Source organism: Sitophilus oryzae, unplaced genomic scaffold (genome assembly GCF_002938485.1).
Source record: "Sitophilus oryzae breed Bouriz unplaced genomic scaffold, Soryzae_2.0 scaffold_249_pilon_pilon, whole genome shotgun sequence".
NCBI lineage: Eukaryota > Metazoa > Arthropoda > Insecta > Coleoptera > Curculionidae > Sitophilus > Sitophilus oryzae.
Window position 1 is genome coordinate 1,093,429 of NW_022146806.1, and position 18,877 is coordinate 1,112,305.

General features: G+C 33.9%; 1 protein-coding gene across 2 annotated transcripts in view; it reads left to right on the plus strand.

The window, feature by feature from the left end:
- Positions 1 to 18,877, plus strand: part of LOC115884437 (TWiK family of potassium channels protein 18-like) — a 333,903-nt gene that overhangs the window by 311,064 nt on the left and 3,962 nt on the right. The gene's annotated exons all lie outside the window — the stretch shown is intronic.

Sequence of the window (18,877 nt, forward strand, 5' to 3'; positions counted from 1 at the left end):
TAATGTTACGCGATTTTTCTCTGACTAGTCAAACGACTATGGAGTTTTTAAAAGCCTCTAAATGTCAGTAAAAATTGGCAATGTGTTTGATCCTCACAACTGTCTTGTGACCGTAATCCCACTAAGTTTAAATTTACACCATACAATGGAAAAAAAGCGTCATAGACGGCTGGGGAATAACAATCGATGATAATTTTCGCGAGGTCAAGCCCTAGACGTCATTTACTTAGCCCGTACTATTCGATATTTTTAATTGCGCGTAAATATGCCAGTTAATTATTGATTTCCTCGTTATGAATGAATTTTTATACCGATCTGGTCATCGAAACTGCGTGGTCTGGATTTTAACGTGTAAGACAGTGAGACAGCTTAAATGTAAAATAAAATGTATCAAAAAGAGATAAAAGTTAGGTTGATACATTTCTTCTATGAGGTATTGACTTTGCTTCAAAATTTCAAACCGTACAAGAAGGTGTTTACGAAAAATATTGCATCTACAGCTAAATTTTACTACAGATTCTTAAACAACTGTCTAATAGAAATTAGCATTATTGAATAGCTTAAATATATTATTTGTTTATTATTTTATTTCTCGTACGAATCGACAACACTGTATGCCGCTTTTGATTTTGTCTCTGTATGTCAGCTGGTCGTATACAGGGTGGTCCGAACTGTATTCTGGAAACTTCGGCAGCATATTTTACTGATAAAAATAAGTAAAAAAGTTCAAATAAATGTATGTTCTAAAATGCTTAGTATCGGAGATACAGGGTGTAGAAGTTTAATTTTTATTTCGATTTTTTACAAATAATTTCTGAAGTAACGTCAATATTTGGATGAAAATTGGTGTCTGGGAGTTTCTTGACATGAGAAATTTGATTTTGATGTCAATATGACTCCTGTTTGTAGGGGGCGCCACCTACATGTGTTTTAACTGTTTTGACGAGTAATAACTTTTTGTCCGTACCTGTTAAAATTACACAGTGAAAAAATATACATTTACGTGATTTTCTACATAAAAAATGTCTCCTTGTAAAAACCGCTACGAACAACCGTTCTCACGATATTTACAATGGAAATAGTCAATACATGTCATTATTGACTAAAAATAAATATGTTGAGTAGATAGTTATTTGATTGAAATGAGACATTTGGGAACTTTTTATTTTTTTAAACTGACCATAAATTTTTCTTCGAAAAAATGATAATAAAACAGTTTCTGTCGAACTTTTGGCACAAAAACATTTCAAATTTATGATTTTAGTCTAATAACTAATTAGTCAACATGTTTAATTTATGTCAATGATGACAGGTATTGGTAATTTCGATATAAAATATCTCGAGAACCGTTACTCGTAGCGATTTTTTCCAAGAGACCTTTTTTACGTAAAAAACGTCGTAAATGTATATTTTTTAACTAGCTAGTTTTATACAGGTGCGGACGAAAAGTTATTACTCTTCAAACTAGTTAAAAAATACGTAGGTGGCGCTCTCTACAAGTAGGAGTCATATTGACATCGAAATCAAATTTCTCATGTCAAAAACCTCCCAAACACCAATTTTCATTCAAATATTGACGTTACTTTAGAAATTATTTGGAAAAAATCGAAATAAAAATGAAACTTCTACACCATGTATCTCCGAAACTAAGCATTTTAGGACATACATTTATATGAATTTTTTTAGTTATTTTTATCTGCAAAACATGTTGCCGAAGTTTCCGGAATACACTTCGGACCATCCTGTATATGTATCTCTTTCGTATGCATTAAAGCACATAGCACGGAAATAAAGTGACCAGCGGTGAATACGAAACTATAATTTGAAACAGTTCTGGGCTACATACATGCTCTGGCTGTTACTCCTCCATATTGTTTTATGCTCGTGAGTCCTGATGTTCTAGACATTGAGGGCTATGTAAAAAATACGGCATTATCAAGAAGAGGCCCGATTTTGCAAGTTAAGAAATTTTATATATAATTATTAGGTACTAAATTCTGGTAGGTGATTTAGCTAATGAATAACAATACTAACCTTTTACAACTGCATTTTTATATATCTCCCAAAAATGTAATCTTATCTATTATTAAAAGTTGTGATTTTTAATAAACAATAATAAATTCCTGTAAATAAAATGAGATTGGAATTGTCTCAAGGATATTTCGGTTAAGATATTATAGGAAAATTTGGCGAATTTACGCTAATTTATTTTGTAGACATGCATCTCTCAGTGGTGGAGTTTTAGATTCTAATTCACTTTTAATTAATGTTTAAGTTCAATACAATGGTTTTATTACCTCTCATCACTCTCATCAGGGTATACTATAATGGTCTCGTTAAATCGTTTAATATTTTTTTTATGTTTAGAGGTCTTAAAATACCGTAGGATCGAAAAAATGACGGCTGGGAAATGACAATCGATGATAATTTTGACGAGGTCAAGCCCTAGAGGTCATTTACGTGGCCCGTACTTTTCTTTCGTCTCTTCTATTTAACGGCCTTAAGCTACCAAGACTATACGGCCCGTTCGTAGTCTTCTTTATTCTTTAATCTACGACAATGTCATTATGACACATTTAACATTGTCATTTGGATGTCATTATGGCTTTTATAATAGCACTAGTGCTATTATGAATTCATAATAACACGCAAATTTTAAAATAAGAAACAAGCAAAAAAATGTTATAATATCAGTACAATTGATTAAATTATTTCCAGACGATGACAGGTGAGTTGAATTTTTAGAAAGTATATTTATTTCCTGAGTGCTTGAACTTGTTGAAGACCCATCATTGCCAGAAATGTTACCCAAAATATTACATGACACTTTTTTCTTATTTTCTTTGGAATTTTCTATATAGCTCTCTGCCACAGTGTTAGAGCGCCAACCACCATGTCTTTTAACAGTTAATAAATCCACTCCTGAATCTGCAAGCAACGACGCAGACGATCTACGGAAACAATGTTATTTTATACGGTATCTTCTCTAAGTATTAATGCCAACAGGTTGCTTAATACATTTGCTTAAGACTGCGGAAACTACCGAGGAATTTCACTACTGGCTATCGGAGGAAAAATTCTTACAAAAATTATGTCAAACCGCCTGCACCCACATATAGAAAAAATCTTCCCAGAATTGCAAACGGGTTTTCGCACCAACCGCAGTACCGTCGATTCCATATTCTCCATCCGGCAACTACAGGAACAAATAAAAGAGCAGCAGTCTAAACTTTACGTTGCATTCATCGATCTAACAAAAGCATTCGACTCTGTGAACAGAGATGCATCTTGGGCAATTATGAAAAAGTTCGGAGTACCCATCAAATTTCTTACAGTGTGTAAAAGCCTCCATAACAACAACAAATCAAGAGTGTCATATCATGGATCACTGAGCGATCCCTTCCTAACAAACACAGGCGTTAGGCAGGGATGTGTCTTAGCGCCTCTCCTATTCAATATATTCATGGCAGCGCCCTCCATTATAGTAGACAGCAAACTGCAGGAGAGAGCTTTGGGCATTAGATACAGATACGACGGCGGTCTGTTCAACATAAAAAGACTCAGGGCAAAAACACGTACAAAATTCATAACAGAACTTCAATACTCTGATGACTGTGCTCTAGTTGCAAATACGTTACAGCAATTGCAAGAAATGTTGAACACATATACATGGGCATACGAGGCCTTGGGACTTAAGCTGAACATCGATAACTAAAATCATGTGCACTCCCCCGGAAGATCACAACAATGCTATAAAAATCGGAGATGAGCTGTTGGAATATGTGGCGGAATTCAATTACCTCGGCTGTTTGTTTTCGGAAAAGGCCAATATCGACTCTGAAATTCAGCACAAGATTAGCAGCGCCTCAAGAGCATTCTGGAAATTAAAAGACAGGGTTTTCTACAATCATGACTTTAGCACAAAAAATAAACTTGCAGTGTACCGAGCGATAATAATTCCCACCATGTTATATGGAAGCGAAACCTGGGTGCCGTACCGCTGACACATGAAGGCATTAAACAAGTTGCAACAGAGACATCTTAGACAACTCTTAAGAATGAAATGGTTCCATCATGTCTCAAACGTATCGGTCCTTGAAAAAGCTAACTGCGAGAGTATTTAAGTCATGATAACAAAGTCCCGCTTAAGATGGGCTGGTCACGTATGCAGAATGCAAGAAAACCGCATACCAAAATATCTGCTTTACGGTGAGCTTGTAGACGGTAAGAGGAGGCCGGGTGGACAACTCAAAAGGTTCAAGGATATTTTCCACGAAAACTTAAAAGGAATTAACAAGCAGAATGAGTGGGAAGAGGCAGCTCACAATAGAACGGAATGGAGAAGAATTGTAAAATCAGTTAAGAGCGACAACCAAAAAGTAAAGAGGCAAAGCAATGAGATTTTTGAATGTCTGGAGTGCGGTAGACAGATAACATCACGTATCGGGCTTTTCAGTCACAGGAAAGCTCACCAAAGAAAACGCCTTGCGTGACCATCTTCTGATGCGTGTCAAATACTCGTCAGCGAGTAATGGCGGTATGGTATGTATGTAATACATTTTCCATTTCTGTACCCCACAAAAAATCGAGTATGGCTATATATCTTCGAACCATTTCCACCATATTTATTCCTTCAACATTCCCTTTCGTTATAAAAAAATCCCGTGATATCTTTGTTTTCGTAAATGGAATAATGGCATGAATGTATTGTCCTTCATCTTTAACATTTTGCAGCTGCAGATTTGTCAACTCGATACGCCGGCAGGCTCCCGCAAGTCCCACTATCAATGAAACTTTTGCATCAGGAAATAAAGTTTCATCATCGGCTTCCAACAAAAAACGAGTTATGTCTTCTTTTCTTAAAATTCTCGATTTTTTTGACCAAAATCCTTCCGATTTTCTTTTTAGAAATGCAATTAAATGGACGTACTTACTAATATCTGTATTTTTCTTCAGTGATATAACTGAAGATAGCATATGAAAAGTGATGAAGCCTTCCTATGTTTTGAAAGATGTTCAAAATATGCCAGGAGAACCTTTTCGTTACTACTATTCTTGATTCCTTTCCCTTTACACCGATTTTCAAGTTATACATAGGCTTGCTCGTACGTTTGTCTTGATTTTTCGGGAAGTAGGGAATCGACAACGTTTTGCGCAATGCCTTCAATATCCGAAGGGACACTTTCAGAATCAGAATCACTCATATTAATATTATTTTTTGTTTTTTGCTAAAACTGAACATTTAACACAAAATTGAACATCGATAATTGAGTTGTCAAAGTCAAAATGGACGACTAATATGGGCACCTGATAATTTTGAATTTTTATTTTTATGAGGATATCTCTCATATTTTAAATTAAATCAAATCTCTTTGGATCGTCCCTCGTGTCGCGTCGTAGATTAAATTTTGAATGATACACGTTCGATACGAACTTTTTAATGAAACTTGTGTAACTAAGCCACTCGGCTAACGCCTCGTGGCTTAACGTTACACACGTTTCATTATGATGTTCGTATCGAACTTGTATCATTAATAACTATAATGACGCTTACAGCCAGTTGACCTTAATAAGGTTATAATTTATTTTTATATTGAGTAAACATGATTTTTCTTAATCGTGTTTTAGTATTAGCCAGGTTCGTAGCCAAGGTTGTCATCGAGTTATCCGTCCGGTTTGCTTTTACTTCAGTTTCATTAATTGATAGGTTTTAAGGAGCGGCAGGTAATTAGCCCACCGCCCCCGATCTTGATGACGGGGGTGCCGTCTAATGCCGTCAAGCCAGCTTCTTCCGCTCTCGTTAGCCCTGACCTTGCTTCCCATCGGGATTGGTTACCACGATCTTCCACAAGGTTGCTCAGGTTTCCGGGGTACACCAGCGGGGAGGTGAGAGTCGGAATTGAGTAGGAGAGACTGACTGACGTAAACAGGATGCTACGTCATATGTTACGCATCTCTACCCCATTGTACCCCAAGATAAATATTTTGTAAAAAGACCGAAATATAACATCGAACAGCTTAGAAAACCTAACGAACTCCAGAAATTTAAGAACAAGCTCAAACAACAAAGGGAGAATACTAACGTAGCTTCGTCGAACGAGGCAGCAGACTTGTTTAAAACCGTTGCTGAAGCGACATTAGGCACAAAACGCATAAAACGCAAAGAATGGCTTAGCGACGATACTTGGAACTTAATAGAACAAAGAGCTCAGATAAAACAAAGAATAAATACAGCTTCAACTCACGAGACCAAAACTACTTTACAACAACAATATCAAGTATCGAATAGAGCAGTTAAGAGATCAGCCAGAAAGGACAAACAAGCTTGGCATGAACAACTAGCAAACGAGGCACAAAAAGCCGCAGAACAACGCAATATGATGGAACTGTACAAAATAACAAAACGTAGTAACTTCAATACAGTTATTAAAAGCAAAGACGGCAGACCACTAACATCCTCTGAAGAACAGCTTGACAGATGGAAAGAACACTTCAGCAACCTGCTTGGACCAATAAGTGAACAAAATTTCGACAACGAGGAACCGGAGCCAACAATCGAAATGCTTATCAACTGCGACACGCCAACGAAAACAGAAATACAAAAGGCTATTAAAACACTTAAGAACAATAAAGCAGCCGGCCCCGATAGCGTTCCTGCAGACCTCCTCAAAGCAGATCCTAGCACAGCAGCAGACATACTGCATCCTCTAATTACACGAGCTTGGGTATCTAACATCATCCCAGATGAATGGAAACAGGGTCTCATTATTAAACTCCCTAAAAAAGGAGATACCACTAACTGTGACAACTGGAGAGGTATTGTTTTAGTAAACACCATTCACAAGATAATATCCTCTATATTTCATTTAAGGTTAAACTCCTATATAGAGCCTACTATGAGAGAGAACCAAGCTGGTTTCCGACCGAACCACTCGTGCATTGACCATATTAACACATTGCGCATTATCATAGAGCACTCAATAGAATTTAGGTCACCTTTATTCTTATTATTCATAGATTTCGTCAAAGCCTTTGACAGTATCCCCTATGATGGTATGAAAACCTAAAGAAAAATAAGGTGTTCCGAAAACTAATTAATATAATCAAGGAACTCTACAAAAACACAGAATGCAATGTGCTGCACAACGGTAGAACCAGCGACAATTTTAACTTAGGGACAGGAGTAAAGCAGGGTTGCACATTATCGCCGCTTCTATTTAATATCGTACTCGACAGCGTTTTGACTAAAGCCACAGCAAACATTAGGGAGTACAATGGACTCTGACATCGCATCTGATGGATCTTGATTATGCTGATGATATTTGTCTCACAACGCAATCCTTCAAAGACATGGAAGTGATGCTCAGACGTCTAAAAACAGAAGCAGACAAAGTAGGATTATGCATAAACATCGACAAAAGAAAGTCAATGCGCATTAACACAAACAACAGCACTCCATTCAATGTAGGAATCAAACATGTCGAGAATGTAACAGAGTTTACTTACGTAAGTATTGTAACAGCAAACGGTGGCGCAGACGCGGATATTGTCAGCAGGATCAGAAAGGCGCAGCGAGCCTTTTACCAACTAAAATCAGTTTGAACCTCCCGTCAACTCTCCATACAAACAAAGTTAAGAATATTCAATTCCAACGTCATACTAGTTTTATTATATGGCTGCGAGACATGGAGAGTGACAAAAATATCCATCAACCGTCCACAGGTATTTATCAATCGCTGTTTGCGGAAAATACTTAAAATCTTTTGGCCAGACACTATACGTAACACCGACCTGCTCCATCTTACAAACCAACAAGAAGCAGGCATTGAAATCCGCAAAAAAATGGGGTTGGATAGGTCACACCTTGGGGAAACCTGATAGTAATATAGCGAGATCAGCGTTGAAGTGGAATCCCCAAGGAAAAAAGAAAGCAAGGACGACCTGCTCAAACATGGAGACATTCCATACTGAATGAGCTTCAACAAGTAGGGTCAACATGGAAGGAAGCAAAACAACTGCCAAAAACAGAACCCGATAGAGAGCTTTCACTGAAGCCCTTTGCTTCAAGTGGAGATAGTAGATCTCATATATATATATATATATATATATATATATATATATATATATATATATATATATATATATATATATATATATATAAACATGATTTTTAAATGGTGTAGCACTGAGAAAATATATTTTTTGGAAATAGATTTGTGTGTCTCTGAAACGTTCTATCCTTTTTCAATTTTTCTATAATAATGTTAATTTTCAGTAAATGACATCTAGAAATTAACCTCGCCAAAATTATTATCGATTGTCATTCCCCAGCCGTCTTCGACACCGTTTTTTTTCGATCATACTGTATAATGCTCTTCCGAAATCTTAATGCAGATCTAAATCTTAATGTAGCTGAATCTTAAATAATAATGCTTGAAAACATACATTTTTTAAAACATAATTTCTAGCAAAAGAGTGGGTATTTATTTATTAGCACTTTTTAAAATTGCATCTTTTTATGTTACCTGAAATTGTAATCTTATCTATTATGAATATCGTTTTTTATAAACAGAAATATAATTGCAGTATATCAAGCGAGATGAAAGTGTCATAAGGATCTTTATTTCGCTTCATATATTGCAAAATTTTGCAAATATATACGCTTAATCATTTTGTTGACTTCTTTCTACAGTGGAGGCGTTGTGAATTTCATTTTATATAAATAAATATTTAGAATTTTAGTAATCAATAAATACCTTTGATTTAGTATATCAAAAGGAGTGTTTATTTTCAACTGAGAAAAAGGTGATATTAGATAAGATCAGTAATGGGTAAAATGCAAAACCAAAACAAGACCCTTTTGGTCTTGGTCTTAAAATTTTGGTAGGTACGACTGATATCGGATATAGATAACTAACCTCTGTAAAACCGTCTTAGATACTGGTTTTTGTCAAAGCCCTGAGACTGTCAATCAGTACTTTGTAACAAAAAATACGTTTATTGTTAATATAGATATTGCCATTTGCCAATAAACAAATATTTAAACATACATCATCATAGGATAATGAGCTACTGTCTTTTTGTAGTGTTGAAGTTACACCGAATAAACAAGTCTAGGGCAATCTGTCGGCAACACATTGTTCTCATTGATATTTTTCATTTTATTCATTTTATGGAGTTACTGTTATTAAATGGTATCCTATGTTATAGGGCTTTGTTTCTTCTCTACAATTTCCTGTCTCACAATGTACCGTTTGTGACAGGGAAGGGATCATAGTTTCATAGTTGTCGATTTTCGAAAGAAATCAGTACATGTATTATTTTCGCATATTTTCATTTTATTGATTTTATGGAAAGCACTGTTCATTAAAAATGTTGTATCCTATGTTATAGGGCTTGTTTCTCTCTACAATTTCCTGTCTCACAATGTACCGTTTGTGTCGGGGAAGGATCAGTGCTCATAGTTGTCGATTTTCGAAAGAAATCAATTCATGTATATTATTTCGCATATTTTCTATTTTATTGATTTTATGGAAAGCACTGTTCATTAAAGTGTTGTTCCTATGTTATAGGGCTTTGTTTCTCTCTACAATCTCCTGTCTCACAATGTACCGTTTTGTCGGGGAAGGGATCATAGTCTCATAGTTGTCTATTTTTGAAAGAAATCAGTTCATGTATATTATTTCGTATATTTTTCATTTTATTGATTTTATGGAACGCACCGTTCGTTAAAATGTTGTATCCCTATGTTATAGAACTTGTTTCTCTCTACAATTTCCTATCTCACAATGTGCCGTTTGTGCTTCCTGGGGAAGGGATGATAGTTTCATAGTTGTCTATTTTCGAAAGAAATCGGTACATGCATATTATTTCGGCATATTTTTAATTTTATTGATTTTATGGAAAGCACTGTTCATTAAATGTTGTATCCTATGTTATAGGGCTTGTTTCTCTCTACAACTTCCTATCTCACAATGTAACGTTTTTGTCCGGGAACGGTTCATAGTTTCATAGTTGTCTATTTTTGAAAGAAATCAGTTCATGGTTATTTCGTATATTTTTCATTTTATTGATTTATGGCACCGCTCATTAAAATGTTGTATCCTATGTTATAGGACTTGTTTCTCTCAACAATATCCTGTCTCACAATGTACCGTTTGTGTCCGGGCAGAGTTCATAGTTTCATAATTGTCGATTTTCGAAAGAAATCAGTACATGTATATTATTTCGTATATTTCTTTCATTTTATTGATTTATGGAACGCACCGTTCATTAAAAATGTTGTATCCTATGTTATAGGACTTGCTTCTCTCTACAGTTTCCTGTCTCACAATGTACCGTTTGTGTCGGGGAAGGGATGATAGTTTCATAGTTGTCTATTTTCGAAAGAAATCGGTACATGGCTATTATTTCGTATATTTTTCATTTTATTGATTTTATGGAACGCACCGTTCATTAAAAGTCGTTGTATCCTATGTTATAGACTTGTTTCTCTCTACCCTTCCTGTCTCACAATGTACCGTTTGTGTCCGGGCCGGGAAGGGTTCATAGTTTCATAGTTGTCGATTTTCGAAAGAAATCAGTACATGTATTATTTCGTATATTTTTTCATTTTATTGATTTTATAATCGTTCATTAAAATGTTGTATCCTATGTTATAGGACTTGTTTCTCTACAGTTTCCTGTCTCTACAATGTACCGTTTGTGTCGGGGAAGGGATGATATTTCACAGTTGTCTATTTTCGAAAGAAATCGGTACATGTATATTATTTCGTATATTTTTCATTTCATTGATTTTATGGAAAGCACCGTTCATTAAAATGTTGTATCCTATGTTATAGGACTTGTTTCTCTCTTACAATTCTGTCTCACAATGTACCGTTTGTGTCGGGGGAAGGATGATAGTTTCATAGTTGTCTATTTTCGAAAGAAATCGGTACATGTATATTATTTCGCATATTTTTAATTTTATTGATTTTATGGTTGCACTGTTCATTAAAATGTTCTATCCTATGTTATAGGGCTTTGTTTCTCTACACTTCCTGTCTCAATGTACCGTTTGTGTCGGGGAAGGGATCATAGTCTCATAGTTGTCTATTTTGAAAGAAATCAGTCTATGTATATTATTTCGCAGATTTTTCTATTTTATTGATTTTATGGAAAGCACTGTTCATTAAAATGTTGTATCCTATGTTATACGGCTTGCTTCTCTATAATTTCCTGTCTCACAATGTACCGTTTGTGTCCGCAAAGGGTTCATAGTTTTATAGTTTGATATTGAAAGAACTGGCATATGTATATTATTTCGTAGAGTTTTCATTTTATTGATTTTATGGAACGCACTGTTCATTAAAATGTTGTATCCTCTATGTTATAGGACTTGTTTCTCTCTACAGTTTCCTGTCTCCACAATGTAAAATTGTCGAAGTCGGGGAAAGGATGATTGTTTTATAGTTGTCTATTTTCGTGAAATCTGTACATGTATATTATTTCGCAGATTTTTTCATTGATTTTATGGAAAGACTGTTCATTAAAATGTTGTATCCTATGTTATAGGGCTTGTTTCTCTCTCTACAGTTTCCTGTCTTACAATGTACAGTTTGTGTCCGGGAAAGGATGATAGTTTCATAGTTGTCTGCTTCGAAAGAAATCGGTACATGTATATTATTTTCGTATATTTTTTCATTTTATTGATTTTATGGAACGCAAATTCTGTTCATTAAATGTTGTATCCTTTGTTATAGAGCTTGTTTCATTCTACAATTTCCTGTCTCACACAAAAGATTGCTTGTGTCGGGGAAGGGATGATAGTTTCATAGTTGTCTATTTTCGAAAGAAATCGGTACATGTATTATTTCGCATATTTAATTTTATTGATTTTATGGAAAGCACTGTTCATTAAAATGTCTCCTATGTTAGGCTTGTTTCTCTTTACAACTTCCTGTCTCACAATGTGTTTGTGTCGGGGAAGGGATCATAGTCTCATAGTTGTCTATTTTTGAAAGAAATCAGTTTATGTATATTATTTCGTATATTTTTCATTTTATTCATTTTATGGAACGCACCGCTCATTAAAATGTTGTATCCTATGTTATAGGACTTGTTTCCCTCTTACAATTTCCTGTTCCACAATGTACCGTTTGTGTCCGGGCTGGAAGGGTTCATAGTTTCATATTGTCGATTTTCGAAAGAAATCAGTACATGTATATTATTTCGTATATTTTTTCATTTTATTGATTTTATGGAACGCACTGTCTATTAAAAATGTTGTATCCTATGTTATAGGACTTGTTTCTCTCTACAACTTCCTGTCTCACAATGTACCGTTTGTCGGGAAAGGATGATAGTTTCATAGTTGTCCAATCAGTACATGTATATAAAATAAATATTTTAATTTTATTGATTTTATGGAAAGTACTGTTTATTAAAATGTTCTATCCTATGTTATAGGGCTTGTTTCTCTTCACAATTTCCTGTCTCAATAACAATACAATCGTTTGTGTCGGGGAAGGGATGATAGTTTTGCTAGTTGTCTATTGAAAGAAATCGGTACATGTATATTATTTCGTATATTTTTCATTTTATTGATTTTATGGAACGCACCGTTCATTAAAATGTTGTATCCTATGTTATAGGACTAGTTTCTCTCTCTCTACAATTCCCTGTCTCACAATGTACCGTTTATGTCGGGGAAGGGATGATAGTTTCATAGTTGTCTATTTTCGAAAAAAATCGGTAATATTCGCATATTTTTAATTTTATTGATTTTATGGAAAGCACTGTTTATTAAAATGTTCTATCCTATGTTATAGGGCTTGTTTCTCTACAATTTCTGTCTCACAATGTACCGTTTGTGTCGGGGAAGGGATCATAGTCTCATAGTTGTCTATTTTTGAAAGAAATCAGTTCATGTATATTATTTCGCAGTTTATTTTATTGATTTTATGGAAAGCACTGGTTCATTAAAATGTTGTATCCTATGTTATAGGGTTTGTTTCTCTCTATAATTTCCTGTCTCACAACATACCGTTTGTGTCCGGGCCGGGAAGGGTTCATAGTTTCCTAGTTGTCATTTTCGAAAGAAATCTGTAAGTGAATATTATTTCGTATATTTTTCTATTTTATTGATTTTATGGAACGCACTGTTCATTAAAATGTTGTATCCTATGTTATAGACCTTGTTTTCTCCTTACAGTTTCCTGTCTCACAATGTACCGTTTGTGTCGGGGAAAGGATCATAGTTTCATAGTTGTCTATTTTCGAAAGAAATCTGTACATGCTATTATTTCGCAGATTTTTCATTTTATTGATTTTATGGAAAGCACTGTTCATTAAAATGTTGTATCCTGTTATACTTGTTTCTCTCTACAATCCTGTCTCACAATGTACCGTTTGTGTCGGGAAAGGATCATAGTTTCATAGTTGTCTATTTTCGAAAGAAATCTGTACAGTATATTATTTCGTATATTTTTATTTTATTGATTTTATGGAACGCAATTGTTCATTAAAAATGTTTATCCTATGTTATAGGACTTGTTTCTCTCACAATTTCCTGTCTCACAATGTACCGTTTGTGTCGGGGAAGGGATGATAGTTTCATAGTTGTCTATTTTCGAAAGAAATCAGTTCATGCATATTATTTCGCAGATTTTTCATTTTATTGATTTTATGGAAAGCAATTGTTCATTAAAATGTTGTATCCTATGTTATAGGGCTTACTTCTATAATTTTCTGTCTCACAATGTACCGTTTGTGTCGGGAAGGGATCATAGTTTCAGTTGTCAATTTTCGAAAGAAATCGTCTATGTATATTATTTCGCATATTTTTTCATTTTATTGATTTTATGGAAAGAATTGTTCATTAAAAATCTTGTATCCTGTATTATAGGCTTGTTTCTCTCTATAACTTCCTGTCTCACAATGTACCGTTTGTGTCGGGAAGGGATCATAGTTTCATAGTTATCGATTTTTGAAAGAAATCACTACATATATATTATTTCGTATATTTTTATTTTATTGATTTTATGGAAAGCATTGCTCATTAAAATGTTGTATCCTATCTTATAGGCCTTGTTTCTCTCTACAATCCTGTCTCACAATGTACCGTTTGTGTCCGGGAAGGGTTCAGGTTTCATAGTTGTCGATTTTCGAAAAGAAATCAATACATGTATATATATCTATTATTTGCGATTTTAGTTTATTGTATTTATGCATTTTATATAAAATGGGTCAGTTTTTTCTTTAGGGTACTATTTTTGTTACTAATTATTTTTGTGGTTTTGTTTGTTTTATTTATATACATATTACATATACATTACATAAATGTTTTTATACTTTAATGAATAGTTTTTTACATTTCCAAATAAATATTGCTCGTTTGTCGCAGAATATAAATTCTTAAGATTTTAAGATTAAGATTAAAATATATAATTGATTTAAATATGAAAAGGGTGCACCAAAGAATGCTGCACGTAGACGCCAGATACCCCAGGAACGGCCTGCGTGGGCCTGCATAAAACTACTGAGTAAAGAATATACATTTAAGACATTTCTTACGTAAAAAAAATCTCTGGTAAAAATCGCTACAGCAACCGTTCTCAAGATATCTAAAATGGAAGTAGCAAAATACATGTCATTATTGACAAAAATACATGTTGAGTAGATATTATTTGACTGAAATGATATTTTTTTTTTTTTTTTTTTTTCTTCTTTGAAAAAATTATGATAAAACAATTTCTTATTGAACCTTTGCCACAAAAACATTTCAAATTATTGATTTAATTAATAACTATTTAGTCAACATGTTTAATTTATGTAAATGATGACATGTATTGATAATTTTGATTCCAAATATCTCGAGAACCATTACTCGTAGCGGTTAGATTACCAAGAGACCTTTTTTCACGTGAAAACGTCGTGAATGTATATTTTTTTACTCAGTAGTTTTTTTTTCTTTATTATTTTGACGAAAGGTTATTACTCTTAAAACCTGTTAAAAATATGTAGGTGGCACAAGTAGAGTCATATTGAGTATTAAAATCAAATTTGTCATGCCAAAAACCTCAGATTCACTTTTTCATTCAAATATTGACGTTACTTCAGAAATTATTTGAAAAATCGAAATAAAAAAGACATACAATTATACGAACTTTTTGCTTATTTTTATCTGCAGAATATGCCGCCGAAGTTTCCGGAATACAATTGACCACCCTGTATACAAAAAAAAATAAAAAAAAAATTATTTTTTGTTTGTTTGTTTTGATGTAAAATAAAAAATCTATAAATTAAAATCTACATATTTTTATTTTTCCAGTTTTTATCTACGCCTCTGTTAAAAATAAAAAAAAAAAAAAAAAAAAAAACAATCGATCATATTTTTGCAAAATGGTTTGTTGTTATTTAATTAGTAAGTCGCGTACCTTATATCAGAATTATTATCTTTTGATTACTCTCTTACCCGGATTCCGAGTGCTCGACAATAATTATAATCGACGATGTACTTCGGCTAGACACCTCATTTTTTTTCATTAAGTACTTGTGCCCCTTATCTAAGCCACTTAATCTTACAGTAATGTGGGCAATACGCCGTTCATTGATAAACATTTTTATGAAATAAAATCTTTATCTTGCTTGTTCTTTAGCTCGATATGTTCGAGAAATACAGATAGTTTGACGTTTCTTTGAAGATAGTAGAAAATGGTAATCCTGTCAAAAACATAGAATGCAAAAAATGCCTATGTTGGCAATGCAATTTTCACTACAAAAATGTTAGATCTCATGTAAAACCAAGTCAGTTTATTTTATTTAGTTTCTATTGAAACACCTATTCAATAATTTTGTAATAAATTTTAGTATCAATATTAGGCATCTTTATTTCTGTAATAATTATAGTGACTTGGCAATTAATTGCAAGATATGATATCGCATTAATTAAATAACTTTATTTTTAAGGGCTCTGTTTAGATTTACTTGGTAATCGAAACGGCAGGGTCTATTTTTCATCTGGTCGGGCCCCCTAAGGCCCAAGCAAAATTCGGGCCCTCTTTTCCAATATAATTCAAAAAATTCAAGAAATTATGAATATTTTACAACCTTTAACGGTCCCTAGACCACCGGGGGGTAGAGTAGGTCCGGGGCCGGGGCTTTATGGTGGGCAGGCCCCGCAGATGAAACCATCACTCTAAGAGCGCAACGTTTTCGAGAAAGCACCAAAGACACCGGTATTCATCTCGATACCGGTTTTGACTACGACACCGGTGTTTGGTAAAGGGGTTAAAGAAGAAATAATGTTAATACTGGGCAAAATAAACCTTGATAATAATAATGTCGTATATCGGTGCTTATTTTTATCGTTTATTAAAGCGCACAGATTTTAACTTAAAGCGTTCAAATTTAAATATATTTTTGTCGATTCAATCACTAAAAATAAAGTGGAAGCATGAAGCATCAACTATAAAGTAAAAATTGTTTAATCGAAACAAACAGACAAAAATATAAAGAAACAAAAATTGTAGCTGTAAAATAAACTAAAAAATATTTTATTAAAAAACTAAAAAAAACAAACAAACGGCACCATCGACACCGACACCGACACAGGTGTTAATCTCGACACCGGTGTTCATTGCGATACCGGTGTCGAGATAAACACCGGTGTTGAGATAAACACCGGTGTTGATATAAACACCGGTGTCGAGATAAACACCGGTATTCTGATAAACACCGGTGTCAAAATAAACACCGGTATCGAGATAAACACCGGCGCTGAAATGAACACCGGTGTTGTAGATGAACACCGGTGCTGAAATGAACACCGGTATTGAGATAAACACCGGTGTCGGTGTTGACACTGGTACACCGACTGAAACACCGGTGGTCATCAACACCTAACACCGGTGTTCAAATCTCAACACCGAACATCTATATCTGGCTAAAAGATACCCGTTGTAAAGACCATTGCGCATCGGAAGAAGATCATATATATATTTTTTAATTTATTCCATAGTTTCCGGTATTGAATAATGACATAGCCTTAGCGCACTGTAGAGATTTCATTTAGTCCGAGATTAGCTGGTCTGTCAGGGCAAAGATTTTTATTTGCTGTTTGTTTTGAGAGTAAAGTATTAAATAAAAAAAAAAAACAAAAAGAAACAAATATTTAATACTTTACTATCAGAATATAAACGAATAAAAAGTTTTTGTTCTGACCCGGATTCGAACTCTGAATCCTCGGTTCGTAGTCATAAACTCTACGCACTGCGCCATGGAGACGTATCGGATTTATATTCAATACTAACGGTAGGACTAATAAAAATATAAGATCTTCTTCAATGCGCAGTAGGGAACGCAACGTTTACCGGCAGCCAGATACTCTAGAGAGCATAGTAAAAGATATATCAAAAGAGCCAGACGTCTTAAAAATACTTGTTTTTCCGACGTTGCTTGCTCTCGTACTATAACCAAATATGGAATACTATTTAGTTTCTGTGGAAAGTATAAAAAGCATTGAAAATGAAAATTTGATTCACAGTTATTAAAAGTCTACAGTTGCACATAACTCAATAAATGTTCTCTGTTACGTTAAGCATGATATTGAGTTAAAGTATAAAATTTTGTCAAAAACTAATTGAACATAAAGGCACCTAAAAATGGAATAGGTACCCAAATATGAACCACTATAAAACAAACACTTCAAACTAATCAAAACGTATATCGATCTTTTATTAAACACATTCAGACAAGGAAAGAGCCTTAAAAACAATCAAATATGTAATCAATATACAATATTATTTGTAATCACGTATGAAGAAATACTTACTCTCCAAAAAACTTTTATGGGTATTTCTGCCACTGCACTGCAAGAAAAATCTACAAAATAAAAAAGTTATTTTTTTAAACACTCTGCGTTAAACCTAAACGGACGCTGCTTGTCAGAAGCTATGTTTACAGTGCAATAAAAATTTTAACAAAGAAAAAAAATGCTTTAACGTTTCGGAAAGTCTATCTCTTCCGTCGTCAGAAGCAAAAAATACAGAGAGTAAAGAAAAAAAACTATTTAAAATATTTAAATTCAAACTATTATGAGAACACTTTAGTTTTTAAACAGATACGCCAAGAAACCGTTGACCATAGATAAAAGAAAATAATCTTCTATTACCGTTGACGTTCTGTTAAATGAAAATGACATTATATCAAATTAAACTTCAAAATTAACAATTACTACCTGATATCAATTACTTATAAGGTAAACCAAAAAGCCCCAAACTTGTATGATTATTTTTAAATTTTACGTATGTTATGTTTATTTATGTTATGTCTTTTAAAATCAAAGAAGCGATTGCCATACATTACTAACATCTACAGATGCATGAGCAACATTTATTTTTATTAGATTGTATTAAAAAAGACTTTTTATTTTTCTTTAGAGGCTATCGCTCTTTCATTATAATTTTAAAAAAAAAAAATCTCTTTTTCAAATACTTACTCTCTGAGTACCTTAAAAACCTTTCTTATCGCGCTGAAAGAAGACACTCCCACCGTGGCCACAAAGCTCGCTTAAATGAAACAAGGCAAAACCTGCACGTGAGTTTAATGATGGGAAGGGATTAAAAATCACTGTCTTTTACTAGGCGTATTCGTTTTTATATATTATAATATATCAGCAGTTGTCGGTCTTGATCTTGCATCAAACACTACGTTTTAGTATTGGTCTTGCTTTTTGTGCAAGACCAAGACCAGCCTCGCTCATCACCAAGGTTACTATATTAAACAGGTTGCCTCCGTAACTTTTGGACCAATAGGAACAAAGCGCCAACAACGTCACAGGTATGTTACAGAACGTATAAAATAGCAATACGTAACTGAACGAAGTACAATTGAT